The sequence below is a fragment of the Notolabrus celidotus genome, chromosome 11 (genome assembly GCF_009762535.1).
Source record: "Notolabrus celidotus isolate fNotCel1 chromosome 11, fNotCel1.pri, whole genome shotgun sequence".
NCBI classification, from domain to species: Eukaryota; Metazoa; Chordata; class Actinopteri; order Labriformes; family Labridae; genus Notolabrus; species Notolabrus celidotus.
The window spans coordinates 18562607-18579476 of record NC_048282.1 but is presented as its reverse complement, the minus strand read 5'-3'; the positions used below and the strand labels follow the sequence as shown (position 1 = coordinate 18579476).

Below are 16870 nucleotides of genomic sequence, written 5' to 3'. Positions count from 1 at the left end.
AAAGGAGGGACAGAGAAGGTCAGACATGGAGTTACATATCTCCCTTATTCATATTCAACCTTGGCTTTATTGCTCCTTCTCTCCAGTCGTGTTCTTCATTCTAAACAATGTGCGCTGAAGAGATTAAATTTACAGAATTGGATTTTTGGTTGGCACCATACTAATAACAAAGTGATAGAAAATGTTATTTAATATATATTTGCTGGTTTAAAAATATGTTTCGACAATTACTGAGGCCTCCAGTTTCATTATTGGTTTGGCAGTAATTAATTTCTCTCCAGGTTTCACATAAAATCCACTTTGGGGTTCCAGTTTTGTAATTTTATCTGCCAATATCATATTTGTTTCCCAGGGGGATTCTACAATTTCTCCTCTCTCATACCATCACTTCTGAGAGCTGTAGTAAAGTAATTCGCTCTGCAAAATTAAATTCATTTCCATACATGACGCCTCGATTTGTGCCTTCGTCTCCATCACAGGTTCAATTGTATAATAGGGCTGGATTTACGAGCCTTTGTCTGAGAGCCTCTTTCTGGGAAGACTAATAGGAGCCCCAGTCATTATTTTGATTAAGACCCGATGTGGGCTTCTCCGTCCACCACTGTATGAATACTGATATGACAAGTGAAACCAAAGACGTGTGTCGCAGGACAGAGACAGAGATGCGGTAAAGGGAAAATGGATTACAGAGGTTGAAAAGTTTGCTCAGAACAGGACTCAAAAGTGGAGACTGGAACAAGGTGGTTCAGAGAAATTGCAGTGACAATCCTTTCCAGCTTTGTCTCGTCTTCCTTAACAGCCTTAATCTTTCTGCCATCTCTGTACCATCCTGCTGCTTTTTAAACCAATCCTTTCCATGTGTAAGTTTTCCTCCCCGCCCCGCTTGCCTCGTTTCACCTTTGCAAATTTCACCCTCCTCTTCTAGCTGGCCTCCTTCCCTCCTCCTCAATGCTCCATAATCATTTACCCGTGGCTGGTCTGTCAATCCATCTGACCCTAAGCTCCCCTAAATCACCACAATGTATTCTCCACCAAACCCTGACAGCATGTCTACACGATCCCCCACTTGACACCCAGTGGGCCGACTCCCATCTGCGAAGTCTAAATCAAACAGCCTCCAAGCTGCAACCAGGGAGGGTGTGCGGTGTGTGTGCGTGCGTGTGTGTGTGTGTGTGTGTGTGTGTGTGTGTGTGTGTGTGTGTGTGTGTGTATGTGTGTGTGTGTTAAAGGGGGACTCTGACAGCATCCTGAATGTGCACATGCAACTGTGTGCTCACACGTGCAAGCCATCAAAGAACCCACACAGACACACACACGCTGGAGGATAACTCAAGGGAGTTCACTCAGAAGCCCTTGGATCTGCGTTTGTGATTTTGTAACTTTACAATTTTTTATTCTCAGAGGAGGATGAAAAGAAAACTAGAGATGAAAGTTATTGTTGACACTTCAGTCTCAGAGATAGTTCTTTTGCTTAACCCTTATTTTACCCCGCCGCTACTTCAACGGTTGAAACCCCACAAAGTGGTGAGTGCGCTCTTTGATCAGTGGCAGACGCTTAAGTAATCAGGCCAGGGAGGCAACATTAGAGAATCTTTAATTTGGCGCACTGCAACAGGATCTCTGCGGTGTGTACTTCCAGAATGTTTGTTTGTGTGTTGCGTAAGTAGTGCCTGTGCAGATGTGGTTATGTGAAAGTGTGTTGATGTATCTGTGTTTGGTGATCAGGACGACAGGCTAAGGCGCCCTGAGGCTATAACAGGTTGCTGAGGAGCGAAGGGGCTAGTGCAGCACTGCTCTTCCCTGGAGTTCCTCCTCCTAACTGGCGGATTGAGAGTAGATCATTCCTCTCCTCCTACACAACACCAGCTCTCCACTTCAACTGCAGCACTAAAGGCATTTGGCAAAAGGCCAGCATAAATATGTGGGCATACATTGCAGTTCTTTTCCACATAAAATTCTGCAATGATCATTATCATCATCTGTAAGTAAAATGTTAGGAGAGCCTCTTTCCAACCATGTCTTCTACCATTTCTGTGGTTCTTTCATTAGCTGGAGCCCATCCTCCCTCGTGACCTTGCCCTTTCCTATATCCTAGATGATCCTTCCTCCTTCTCTTGCCACTCTCTTGAATACCTATTGCAATGAAAGGATGCTAAGTGTTTCTGCCTTTCAAAAGGAAGTCCATCTACCCCTTTTTACGTTGCTTCCAAACCACCACTGCCTTTTCTCTCTCTTTTCATCGCAATTCCTTGTCTCTCTGCCCTTCTCTCCTCACATAAATCCCTGTTTCCATCCCTCTCTTTGATGGAACAGCTGAATTAACTGGCCAGCATCAGCGGGGAGATTACTTTCTGCACCATGCTGTAGCGAAGGTAATCATTCCGTCGGAGTATACCTGCTCTGACAACAACTTCTCTGCTGCACCAGCACAAACAGAAACACCGTCTAGAGATCCGGTTGTCACTGCCACACAAACCCCGTTGCATTAAACAGTATGATAATGTGACCAGCAGTGGGTCTCTAGAGCATTGCTGCCATGGAGAGGTTGCATACGCACACAACACACACACACGCACATTCATTCACATACTTATTCACACCAACACGCCCTCTTCAGCAGCAGCTGTATCTTGATCTATTGTGTGGATGTGTGTGGTGCAGTATGTTTATGGATGTTGTACAGATGGTAACAAGTCATTGTCAGGCACCGCCCCCTCCCCACCCAACCCATAGTCCCCAGACTGGGTTCATCTGGGACAGGCTGCCGGCTACTGAGGCATAGAGCGGGGGCAAGAGAGAGAGTGGGTTCAATACTCCACCAGTGCACACATTAACTAACATGATGAGCATGGATGCATCAAAACAGATACATAAATACAACCATACATTTCTTTGTTCATAATTTAGTGAGTCTGGTCATGGCATGAGAAGATGTACAAGGATACATCTACCCATAATACACACGACATGCACAAACAACCTACAGGCAAAACACGCTCACAGCCTTTAGCTGCTGCCTCTGGCATTACAACAATGCATCATTAACACAACCAGTGGAACAATGTCGTTTTCTGCCATTGGGTACAACAGATGTGAAACAGGCCACAGAGGATGACAGCAGGCAGCTGTATGGCACACTGCCAGGTGAGACCTTTTCATAGGCACACCTCCATAGTCTGCTGTGAGCACGGCCCCACCCTTATTTTCACCTCCCTTGATATCTTGTTCTGTATACATCTCTCTCTCCCTCTGTCTCCTGTTGATATCTGAATCTCAATTTCTTCCATCCCTTCTTCCGGTTCTTTTTAGATTCCTCCACTGTCTTCCCTCCAAGGTCTGTAGTTTCAGGTTACTCAGCTTTGTCATTGCCCTCACTAAAGAGACTCACTGCAGCTGCAGGAGATAAGACTGGTAGACTAGAAAATTGTTGTAGTCTGCTCCGCTGTGCAGTTCACCACACAGCTGAGTTTCATCCTCCAACTCAATGAAAATCACAGCAGCACATGCTCATGCAATCATGGGCAGTACTTCACATTAAGCCGCACAGCTATTAGCTGGGGGAGGGTAGTTTGCAGAGAAAATTATCATTAATATTAAGCATAGAATTTGTCTGGGTAATTAGCCAAAGTTGGCAGCAAATGCTTACTGCAATATGGATGGCAAAGGAGCAAGTTTAAAGAATAGTTGCATCACATACTTTTCAAATTTGGTAGGAATTGTGAAGAAGGGCTGCAGGTATCTGTTCTCTAAATGCAATGAATGCGAACTTCAATATACTTAGCAGAATATTTGAAAAGATTAAGAATCACAGAAATTATTTTACAAGGAATCCAAATCCACTAAAAAACATATCTCTGCTTCAGGCGTAAAATAGAACATAACATTTTTTAATTCATTTTTTTGTCCGATACACTGATCAGTGATGGGCACAGAGCACTGCTGTAGATTCAATATTAATGTCCTGAGAGACCCTGTTGAATGCAATGCTATGTTCTTTTAATCAGCAAGAAAAATGCAGAAAAACTTAAGAACAACATCCCTCTGAGGGTAATCTCTACCAACAGGTTAACCATGAAATAAGCTGTTTAATAACCTGGATTAAATTTCACAGTTTGAAAAACTGCAATGCTACAATGAAAAGTAGTTAACCACAACCCCTCCCTACCACTGAAATAAAACATGTGTCTAATATCCATTTTCTAAAGAGAAGTCTGTTCAAATGACTGGTATTTAATATTTTCCTGAAAACCAACACACCTGCTGAGTATAGCACAAATTGCCAATAATAAGCTATTAAAAAGAGATCTGTTAAATGTAATAACTGTCACCTTTTAATGTTAGTAGAAGACTAGGAAAAGGTGTGATTCCATAACAAGCCGCCTCCACCTAACAGCCTAATTAATCTGCCCACCGGCTCTCTGTCGCTCTCTCTCCGTCCAACAACAAACTGTCAAATTGAGAGCAAAAAAATCCTCTTACCTTCGCGGGGATGCTCCGTCCTTCTGGCAACTCCTCGTGCCGTTTCTCTTTCCTCTTTTTCTTATCTACTTGTGCCTTTTTCTTCCTCTTCTCTATGAAATTGATTGTGCACCTCTCCTCTCTGCTGATGCTGCAGTGATAGAAAAACACACCCTCCTTCAGCCGCTCTCTCCCTCTCTCCCTCCCTGACTCTCATTGGTTGCCTGTTAGAGGTGACATCACCCTTCTTCACTGCCTGCCTTCCTCCTTCTCTCCTCCTCTGTTCCCTCCCTTCTTCCACTCTCTCATTTTCTCTCTCTCACCTCACTCCTCTGTGGATTCTGGCCATTCCTTTATTGTACCCCCTCCTCCTTCCTGTCCTCTATCTTTCCCTCTGTCCTCTTCTTTTTCCCTTGTATACAGTCTGGATTAGCAGGTCTGGCTTTTATTCATCCATGCAGTGCTAAGCATAATGATGCACACTATAGACTACATTAGCATAGTGCACAGAGCCTATGGCCCTCCAGCATTTCTTCCTCTCTCCTGTCCTCCTGCACCAGTCCAGGAGCAAACAGGCTACAAAGGTGGAATAATGACAGTTTGAGGTTTTTGTGAATAATCTCTGCGCTCCACTGGGCTTGATTTTCATAAGCTTTTTTAATTCATTCTACCACTGAGACACTGACTGGGCTGCAGTTCATTATGGTGCAATCAAAGGCATGACTGGGATGAAAGTTACATAACCATGGTGAATAAAAATGTGTAAGGACTTACTGCCGTCTCTTATCTTAGACTGGGGGGGGCGGGTCGTTGAGACGCACAGATTCACTGATTTCAGGGTAATTAAGGAACGGATAATGCAGTCTGGCTGGGTGATTGTGATCCAGCACACGTGCAGACAGAAATCAAAGGATTCTATTTGACTAGCTTTGATCTGTTTGTGTCTTGGTTACTGTGGATATATGTGTCAGTAAGTTTGCCTCATTTCCCCTCCAGCTCATCTAAAACCAAGCAATACAAAAGTGAATCTTCTTTAATTGCTTTTTAAGAACTGGATGGACAGGCTGCGGTTTATTTTCAAACCCCTTAAGTCTCTATTCCAGCTCCAAAAACCCTCAGATCCCTCTAAACAATTACTCCTCTCCATTACACCCTCCCAATTTAAATGTGAAACTCAATGAGATTTTACAACTGCTGCCTGCTGTCTGTTGAATAGTTTACCCCTCTCTGGTAGTAGGAAATAGCCTATCAAAGGCCATGCTCAGGAAAAAATTGTCTTTTAGTAAAAAAAAAAAAAAAGAGTACTTGTTTGTTTTACTCAGAGGTGGGTAGAGTAACGGAAACAGTACTCAAGTAAAAGTACTTTTACTTTACAATGATGTTACTCAAGTAGAAGTAAGAGTACTCATATAAATAAGTACCTGAGTAAGAGTAAATAATTACCTAAAAAAAAAACTACTCAAGTAGTGAGTAACTTGTGAGTAGTATCATATATAAAATTGTATTGTATTGGAAGTGCTAATAACAATGTGAAGTGCACACTGCCTTTAATAAAGTGACATAAATAGGAAAATGCCAAAATGAATGCTGTTAGGCATGGTTTACTTTCAAACATTAAAGAAAGAAGCTGCACTGTGCACGAACTAATGTGCCCGCTTTCATTTTTCAAAACAAGCTGAAACTTCAAACTGTGTCTGAGATGTCATCAGAACATGAGACATTTAATGATCTATTCATCTATAATACTCCATCATTCCAATAAAACAGATATCTATGCCTTCCAAACTTTCTTGTTTTAATTAGCATGCTACCTTCCTCTTATAAGTTGGTTTAGATTACTTTCCAACATTTCTAACATGCTTTTTAAGATTTAATGTCAACCAGTATGATCCTTAGCTTACCTAACTGATTACTACCAATAAACTGACAGGCTTATGAAAATAACTCTATCATCAAACTCAACTGTAAACTATTAAAGGTGATAAATACTCTTAGTCCTGCTAAATCTGACACTGTAAATAAATAAATAAGATATGATACTCACATTGTTGTGGAATGGTTGGCACTAACCCCTCCAAAAATGTACAAACGATGGACTTCGATCCAATGCCTGAAATAAGAGAAGAGAAAGGGAGAGAAAGATGGGGTGAGAAACACACACTCTCTTCACACCTGATCCTAAAAATAAACTTTAAGGTAATTGGGGCAGCACCATGTCCAGTCTGAAACCTCCATTCCTACAGGGCTGCCGTGGTTATCTTTGTGCTTCTGCAACTTTGAGGATGCCAGCTTGCCCATCTGCCATTGGTGCCTGCGCCCATGCCAGGCATGCAGACAAAAGCCCCATCAGAGCAGACAGCATGGGAATAATGATTGATGAGGCTATTTTATATATAGGTGAGAAGAACCAATGCCATTAACCTCAGGAGACACTGGACAGCTGAAGACAGGCTGGGAGTTCAGAGTCATGACTTTTAACTGAGAGGACTGGAAGGGGGCACTGAACATGGGATTGACAGGAGATCTCTTTCTTTGTTTTCATTGTTATGATCTGTAAGTTACATCCGTGTACCTTCCGTTCATTCTATTTCCAATTCTGAAAACCAAATCGGAAAACAAAAGAACAGGCATTTTTCTTTTTTCAATATATGTAGCAGTTTTTTTTTTTGTTAGTTTTTTTTTAATACATTTTGGGGCTTTTTTGCCTTTTTATTGATAGGACAGCTGAAGAGAGACAGGAAATGTGAGTAGAGGGTGAGGGAAGACATGCAAATGGTCAACCGGCCGGGGGTCGAACCAGTGACCTCTGCGACGAGGACTATAGCCTCTACATGGGGCGCTTAGACAGCTAGGCCACCAGTGCCCCGCAGATTTTTAAACAAACAAACAAGAGCCATTTTCCGTTCAAATATAGCAATAAAATTGGATTTTGTGTTGTTTTCCTATTATGGATTTTTATATTCCCTGATAAACACATCCAAAATGCAAAAATGCAGGGATATCTGTATGATTACATCAGTTGGGTAAAGTTAGAAAGATATTCACAGATTCGACTAAACTTCACCTTGTAATCATACAGATATCCCCGCATTTTTGCGTTTTGGATTAACATAGATTAGATTATTCGTGTTTATTAGGGAATATAAAAATCCATAAGAGGAAAACAACACAAAATCCAATTTTATTGCTATATTTTAATGTAAAACGGCTTTTGTTTGTTTTAAAATCTGCTACATATATATTGAAAAAAGAAAAATGCCTGTTCTTTTGTTTTCCGATTTGCGTTTCAGAATTTGAAATAGAATGAACGGAAGGTACACGGACCAAGTTACATCTGTAAGTGACAGTATGTGTTTCAGCATTGTAACAGTATGTTTGTAAGACTTATTGTTCGTGTGGGCTGAGAACTTGCATCAAATGACACAATAAATAACACAACTAATTTAGTTATTCTGCCGTCACAAAACTGGGAGAATGAGGATCTTTCATCTGATTCTTGAGTGCTCAGATAAAGCTTTGGGAATAAAAAACTACACTGTAATATCTAACCCATCAAGCTATTTGCCTGGAGGAAGAATATGGAGGAAAATTTGCTTCAAGCTTGCAGGAAGTCTCACTCAGACTGATCAATAAAGTGTAAAAGACAGTCTCTCCGGTCTGACCCTCTTTGTTGCAAGTGTTTTGTGTAAAAAGAGAAGGTAAATTCTCCTCCAGGAACTCCATAGTATAAACTTATATATGAGGAGACATTAGCTGCCAGTGCCTTCTACAGTGTCTCCTGGCCGGGCCCTTCACTCAAATCCATTCATCTGTGAGGAACTTCCTACTTGCCCTTGCAAAAGCTATCTTCTAATTTTCCTTCCACCCGACTTGAGTGTAGGTGAGTCAGCTGGCAGACTGGCGGGAGAGATGGAATGATATATGAGGAGCGAGATGGGAGCTTGGAGCGAGAGCCAGAGAGGGAGAGACAGGGGGAAGGGACAGCCATGAATGAACAACTTAAAGTCTGGAGTTGCAGGAAAAACAGATGCCGTCAGCAAAATACGAAAGGGGAGAAAGAGAGAGAGTGAGAGACAATTCCATCAGCCTAAAAAGCAAATGGATGGAGGCAATATAGTAAATGGCTGCAGTAAGGGTGTGGAGGTTTCGAGAGAGAGAGAGAGGGGGGGGAGAAGTATTGAGAAGGAAAGTGAACCAGATTGAAGCAGAAAGGGGTAAGAGGATACTGTGACTAAAAGAAAGTTAGCGTTCACAAATAAAAACAGACAGGTGTCAGAAAACCAAAGAAAATTGATGTCGTCATGTCCTTAAAGGCCAAGAGGGCCATTTAAAAAACAAGCTCCGGTCGTTGAAAAGCAGGAAAACAACAGAATAAGGTTTAAAGGAAAAAGAGCTGAGTTACAGCCTGCCATCTTTGCAACAAGGGATGAAAACTGGTGAGCTCCCAAGGGGAACTGTAAGAAAAACAGACAATGATAGAAATGTTTAATTAGAAAATGCACATGAGACAAATTAAGAACTTTCTGTCCTGTGTGTATTTTAATACTAAAGAACGAAATGAGAACCTTGAGCAGATGGACAATGCATAAGGAAGCAGAGTGGACACAGATGGCAGAGGATAACAGAACTAATGTTCTAGTTTATGAGAAATCAGTGATCAGTTTTTAAGTGCTGGCCAATACTGTTTGGCAAAAACAAGGGCTCCGAGGCAGAAACAGTCCCAGAGAAAAGTACAGGAGAAATGTCCTGCTTTTAATGTGGAACTTGGTGACCTCTTCCTGCCAAAGTCAGTGCTTTCTTCCATATTTTAGCTCTTTTCATTTAGTGACAGAGCAAAAAGATGGAGACAGGATAAGCCTGTGAACAGTGGTGCTCTAGAGACAACCCTCTGTGTCTTCCAGATTATTACTTTTTAAAAATGTTGTTTTCTGCAGTGTTGTTTTTTTGCAATACAAGAGCAGGAAACACAAAAACAACATGAACACAGGAGTTAACAGGCATCAAATTGGCCGTCTCCCAGCAGATATAAATACAGTCAGAGATAGAGCTGACTCTGTTTGACCTGATGGAGAGAGAGAAGAACAGTTAAACAATCAAACAAACAAAACTAACAAAACACAAAGAACAGCTGATGCTAAGAGGCAGAAAGTATCATGCAGAGAGAACAGTAACAGAGAGATGTTAACAGGCAGTATGGCACAGACACTGTCATCAGAAGCACACACTTATAATCTTATCGGACCGTTACCATAATTTATATCATCTTAGAAAAAATTGATCAAGAAAGATGACATTTTGGTTCACTCCTTTTTTATATATTCCATCAAAACATGTCATCAAAAATCCAACCTGAGGCTGCTGCCATGTTAGCTATGACAAGCTAATATTCAATGTAAGGTATCATTTTTAATAATCTCATCATAACTGTGGCCTGTCACAACCTCCTTTATCAGACTTGAGATTTTTGGACCTGGTTCAAAACTAACTTGCTTTATTTAATTATTTACAATATTGAAGGTTTAACATTTTTAAAGGTCATAAAGGGTTAAAATCAGGCTCCTTTTTTTTCTTCAGTAATAATATTTGATCTTTTTTAATTACATTTTTTTATATTTATTTATAGTTTTTCAATTTTACAAAGTCAAATATGTTGAAAACAGAGCATCATACAATACTAATTGAAACATACTTAATTAAACAAACAAACGGTACATATAACTATTAGCAGAGAGAAAGATAAACAAACAAACAACATAAACCACCAAATATCAAAAACATTGCTGCCAGTTCATAGAGATACATAAATAGTGTTTCAAAATTGTTATCACCAAAGTAAGAACTCAGGAATGAGGGAAGGTGACATGAATACTTGGTGTACAGAGGTTTAAATTTAGGCTCCCCAAATCCCTCCTATGATGATGGGTTAATGTTACATTGTGCCAAAAAAGGTCCCCAAACTCTCTCAAGTTTACTCTGTGTGTTGGGTTTATGCAGACGCAATTTTTCCATTTGTAAAACATACAGCATGTCTTTGAGCCAATGCAAGAAGCAGGGTGGTGAGGTAGACTTCCATGTGAGGAGAACATGTGTCTAAGACATGGGGCAAGGACAAACGGATGTTTTTGGTGTATTCTTAATTAAAAATACCCCATTAACAAAAGTTTATTTGCGGTTTGAATCATTTTCTTTCTACTACACAACTACACAACTGCTCAAAGCAGAAAGAAGCTGACGTTAAAAAAGCGGTCTAACATTGTATGTAAGGCTGGTTTTGCTTGTAAGGCTTCTGCCCCCCTTCTACAGAAACAGGTTAGCACCTGAATGAATGTCTTCTGCACCAGTTAAATATACTCAACAGGTTAGCAAGTTATAGCCACTTTGATGTGAGGGCTGGTTTGGACCAAGCGGCAACCTCTGGTCTCAAACTATGTAGCCCATGCGGAAGTGTTATAAACTGCAATTAATCGAGAATCCGCTTGAGGCTGGCTGCAGAAACCACATAGACATGAATGGGAAAAAGACGATCTTTGCAGCATTAATAAACATGTTTAAAGCCTGGTTCAAAAAACGGCTTGGCTCTACAAAGCTTATCTCTCTTTCAGCACACACTGTACGGGGGGTGAATTTTTTTCTAACTCGATGGTTCAGAAGATATTAAGATTACAATTTTTTGCCCAAATAAGGACATGACTGACGTGACTCCGGTCGGGAACACATAGCTGTTGGCTAAGAGGCTCAAACTCTGCCTCTTTGCTATCACACTATGCCTGGTTGAGTTCTGCATTTCCAATATGGCTGCCGCCGTCGATTGGCTTCAAAACAGCGCTCAGGAACAGATGGGTGACGTCACGGATACTACGTCCATATTTTATACAGTCTATGGTTTGGACATGTGTATAAACATTCAGTGGATTAATTGATTTAATGACAATGAATTAAAACCAGTTTTAAAAGGTATGAGGTATTTTCTATCTATAAGTTACAAGTTGCTAAACTCGAGGATTAAGGACCAATGACAAGTCAAAGTGTCTGATGTTGAAGAGGCTCTGATTTAAATATGTGCTCTGTAAGGATAAATGAGCAAACAGGAAAAATGTATTGAAAATCATGATCTGTTGCTGCCCTGGTCTAGCTTCTGCTCTGAAGGGTTAAAGAAAGTAAAGCAAAGTGAGAACATGCTGAGAGTGTTGTTGAGGTGTTTTTGGACACAGCGAATGACAGGGAAAGATAAAGCAATAGCTCTCAGCCACAGTTTGAGGTAGAGGTTGAAAAAAGGAGTGTAGATGTCACACATTTTTACAGAGAAAAATAGAGAAGTGACAGGCAACAGCGCCGAAGATAGAACCAGAGTGCAAAGTGTGTGTGTGGGGGGGCATGGTGGATTAAACAACTTCATAGCACCACAGGGCCTCCCTCTGACTGCACGGCTTCTTGGTTTGAGATGTGGCCGGCTTTTGGAGATCCATTGATCCATTTAAAGTCATTAGGTGGTCAGAAGGTCAGCCAGCCGTCTCTGACCTGGCGTTAATCACTGGCTAAGTGAAGGGAAATGACTCTGATTTAGTTTCCTGCCATGCTTAGAGTAGCCTGGCTGACCGATATGACCAGCACTTCAGTTACCAGAACACATCTCATTAAGCATATTAACTGCATGTCAGTAGCTGTGAGTCAGCCTCAGACATGAGCATAGTATGCCAAAGGTTAGAGCCCCAACAAAGATGAGTTGTTGATGTTGTGAGAATCGAAATGAGGCCAGTCAGTCAGAGGGGAAATGGTATTTTGTGATTTATGCACACTCAAATTTTCTCCACTGATATTCAAATAAGGGCTTTGCATGGAATTTGAAAATGTACAAACAGTGTGCTATAATTTTAAAGCAAAGGAATGACTGTGACCTTTACTTGTTTTCTGCTTTTCACTTCTAAAAAGCCTCCAAATATTTAAATGACCCCGTACTGTCCTTTATCTCTTATTACAGTGCACAATGAGGGAATTACATCATTGAAGGATTAGCATGTTCTAAAGCCGTGTAAGGATAAAGCCATAAAAATGTCACCAAGATGAGATTTTTTTCACTGTGAACATTTCCACATGATATCAGCAGATAAATAAGCTGCTTATTTTAGATGGTGCCATCAGATGCTGCTGCGGTTATTGCCTCCTGCTATATTACAGCTCTCTCTTCAATATTGCTTCACCAAATGATAACCTTCAGTAGCTGATGATCTGTAATATGACAGGGCTGAATTTCATGCAGTGGCTCGTCCCCTCTAAAATGCCACGAGGTGACCACTGCTGTGACACCGAGGGGAGGTGAGAGAGAAGTTTGAAGGGGATGGCGTTAAAGAAGCTGTTGCAGGCATGTTGCAAATAGATAGTAACCACAGATGCTAGGAAGCTCAGAGGTAATAAAGACTTTGACCTTTACAGTCGACAGACTGTCACTCCTGGTTTGGGTCTGGACGCGGCGGTATAGGTGCACAAGCTTGTGACAAAAAGACCACCTGACATGCCTCCGCTTGAGTCTAACTGCATCCACAGCTGACTCTTCCTTCTACCTGCTGATCAAAACACACACTAATATATCAGTAATTGACAATGCATTCCTGAATGATCTCCCACTGTATCTGCCATCAACTCTTCTGCTGAGAGTGAGCAGACAGTGATTCTCCTCCTCTGGTTCCTGTCCTCACAGGCAAAGCAGAGATAGCAGCCTAATCAGGAGGTGATGACAAATCCGACAGATTCACAGGAGCACATAACACCCTCCCTAACATGTCAGGCTGCTGTCAAAACGGAGGGCTGCTCCTGTCCACCTTGATATATCAAGCTTCTCCTTATATATATTTTTGGAACACAGTTCAAAGGAGTTATTGCATTAAATTCAAAGAACCAAGAATATGTAGAAGTCACAAAATCATGTCCAAAGTATTGACAAGGATCTTTTATATTTGTGATATCATGAAAAAACCCTGATATTACAATTCATTCTTTATGCTAGAGCTCAACTAGCAGAACTGCTGCAAATTAAGTCATTTATAACTAATGATGAATATTTATCAAGCCTCAACTTTCCCCCTTGTTCTGCAGAAGTATAGCGGATGGATCTTGCAAATAAAGGGTTAAGCACATTCATCAGTTTTCTCCAGTATAAATATCTCTTTGGCTAATTAGAATTAAACCATTTACTCTAATGAACTGACTCTGTCCCCTTGCCCGTCTGTGCTCTGCACTAAAGAGGCCCTTTTTCATTTTGCTCAGAGGGGGCTGTAATATTGTGATTTATTCCAGAGACACTGAAGACAGCAGCAGTAAAATGTATTAGGCTGAGAGCTTTCTGGCTCATACACAAAGTAGTCATTATTAATGAACTCCACCCGACTTTCTCCTTGGCTCCTCTCTCATGAGGAGGCATCGCTATGTTTACCACCTACAACTTTTTATTTTCAATGTGGTTTCCATGGTTTATGCTGCCTGTTAAGCCTTTCTCTAGCCAAGCATTTCTCATATTGCAGTGTGAAAAAAAGCTGAAACACTATAGTCTGACACATTTAGAATTTGTCACACTGTAAATCACATGCAGGCTAAAGGCATTAGTGGCTCCTTTCACACAAATAATTTCAATTCTTGCAACAGGCAGTGTAAAATTGTTCCCAGAGCATGAAATGCAAAAGATCACAGTGTGACTCTGCTGGAAATCAAAATGTTCTAACATGGAGAAAGCATGACAGGGAACATCCTGCTCACTGTATGTAGTCTAATGATCCCCACCAAGTGGAGGAGCTGACACAGTACATTTACTGCAAAGGCTTATCTGATAACACCACTGATATCTTCATCTGTATCTGACAGGATAGATATCAGCCAAGATGCTGCTTAATTTCTGCAGCAGGAAAGCTGAAAATCTCCTGAGTAGCATCAAAGTTAATGAATTTGTGAGGAAATGTATTGTGAAATCTTTAACCAGGCAAATTCCCTGCATGAATGAATTATTTTCCCTTTTTAATTGCAAATCAATCCTCCACGCAGCAACAGATGCTTACAGAATATTTAAATCAAGCATGGCCAATAGAAAATTGCATCTTCGTTTCATAGGTGGGGGGTAGGGTGCAAAAACCTGGCCAGTAAACGTACTGTAAAAACCAGCGCTTACTGTGGGGTCTGAAATCCCTGCATGACAGCAGTGTAATTTCATTTATCATGCCTCAGCACACACCAAATCAGACATGGACGCTTCCTATTCTGCAACCTGTGTGCAGATTTTCTGTGGGGGTGGGGGAGGGTCAAAGAAGCAGCACAGGAGGAACACAAGCAGCAGCAGTGGTGGTGGTGGTGATGGGGATTCGATTTCCACTGATGTAGCATGTCCTCAAGTGGAACAAATTCAGCAGCCAGGAGCAGGTACAAGAAGATGGATAGAGATACAGAGGGGGAGATTAAAAGAAACAAAGGAGAGGAAGGAGGAATGGCAGGTGCAAACTGCAGACAAGTAAAATAATTGGTGGATAAAAGAGCCAAATAGAGAAGGAGACAGAACAAAAGTTATTCATTTACTACATGTAGAGGATAGAAAGATCAATTAGGTTGACATCCCTTTAAGTTTTCAGGTTTTCAATTCAAAGACAAGCCTGTGTCATAAGACGTGGATAGTTTTCTTTTCAACTGATTATAAAGGGGTTTGTTGAGAACCCTGGATTCAAGTTTATTTCAAAGAAGCATAGGGGCATCCTTAACTCATCCTATATGCCTTTTGTGGGTCCTTATTTGCAGTGGTGGACAGTAACAAAGTAAATATACTTGAGTACAGTACTTCAGTACTTTTTTTGAGTATCTGTACTTTACTTGAGTATAATTTTTTGGGGATACTTATGACTTTTACTCCACTACATTCAGAAGACAATTATTGTACTTTTGACTCCACTACATTTCTATCAGTGCTCTAGCTACTCACTACTTTTGCTTTGAAGTCAGCTCATGAATTTCCTTCTTTTCTGAAATCTGATCCCTAAGACAGTAAAATGTGTTTGTGTAGTTCTGTTTGTCTCAGTGGTTTAGTCGTACCTGTATATCAAACACAGAGCAAATTCCACTCAGATCAAGTAGTTCATTTAGAGGTGGTAATGATGGCTATAATTCTCCACCTGAGCACCCATGGTCATATCTTCAGCCCGTGTTAGAGGTTTTTGAAATGAAGAATGATACGTATCGTTTGAAATGTTCTCCCTGTTTTCCACTCTGCTCAAACATACAAAAAATCACTGTCCAACCTGAGAAAGAGTGTTGAGCTACATGACATTTGTTTCATTCCACATGAACATTTCAAACTAAGTTGTCTCTGTTTGGAGTAACTTAGTTTCTGTTTTTATTCCATGGTATAGTTTTTAGAGATTTCAAGTAATGGTTTCTAAGTAAACATAATGTAACTGAATGTACTCATATTAATGTTATGTGAAAAAAACAACGTTTTGAGATTTTTTAAAAGTACTTTGAATACTTAAGTATTCTGAAAAGCAATTACTTCAGGACTTCAACTCAAGTAATAATTTTAAAGAGCAACCTTCACTCGTATTGGAGTAATACTTGACCAGGAGTATCTATACTTTGACTTAAGTAATGAAGCTGTGTACTTTATCCACCACTGAACACCTACCTCATCCTTCTCCCCTCAGGGCGCAGAGACAGGGCACCGAGGTGAGCCAGCCTTGGAAAAACCGAGAACCCTGCTGTTATAGCGGCCCTGAATGACACGACCTCGTTTGTTTCAGTGTTGAGTCCTTTGTTGATAGGTCGTTGAGTTTACAGTGTCATTGTCTGTCTATGGAAATGCAGAAGATGCTGTGAACAAGAATTTCCCTAAGGTGACAATAAAGTCTGAATACCTCACCTGTTGTTAGCCTACTAGCGTCCATGCTAAACAGCTAGTTTTAGGTACTTTTGGTGAAGTTATTTCCAAACATAACAAATTATGAAACTTTTAAATTGAACTTCCTCACCTTAATGTGAACATACTTTTGTTGGCAAACAATTCAACCCATGTTTTTTCCTGCTGCCAAAATGAATGACGAAAATTATGAATCAGAAGTGACACTGCCACTCGGAGACACTGGGGGCTGTGACATAATCAAGAGAACAGACAGTTATTTAGGACCAGAGGGAACACTAGGCCTGTGTCAGCATGCCAAACGGCAATCACACTGCAGCGATGGTTCCCTTGTTCTTCTTCCAAATGCCTGTTCAAACCTAAAGGCTTTGGGTGCTGCATGACTAATGTGCTCCAGGATAGCATCAGTCAGAAGACATTAGTTACTCTGCATAATGGTTCTGTCATGAGTGACAGGTTCTGATTCATCACTTGGGATCAATGAGTTTAAACTGTAGGATTGATTTCACTTATCAATCAACAGGGATCAAC

General features: G+C 40.8%; 1 protein-coding gene across 1 annotated transcript in view; it reads right to left on the bottom strand.

Annotated features, from left to right (window-relative positions):
* The window catches only part of l1cama (L1 cell adhesion molecule, paralog a), a 52971-nt gene extending 36178 nt beyond the window's left edge, over positions 1-16793 (bottom strand). Inside the window, exons 1-4 of the mRNA XM_034696645.1 lie at positions 16452-16793; positions 16109-16273; positions 6503-6568; positions 4480-4609 (exon numbers count right to left, since the gene is read on the bottom strand). The gene's annotated coding sequence lies outside the window, so the exon portion shown is untranslated. The remainder of the gene's footprint in view (positions 1-4479; positions 4610-6502; positions 6569-16108; positions 16274-16451) is intronic.
* Positions 16794-16870: the final 77 nt, after the last annotated feature.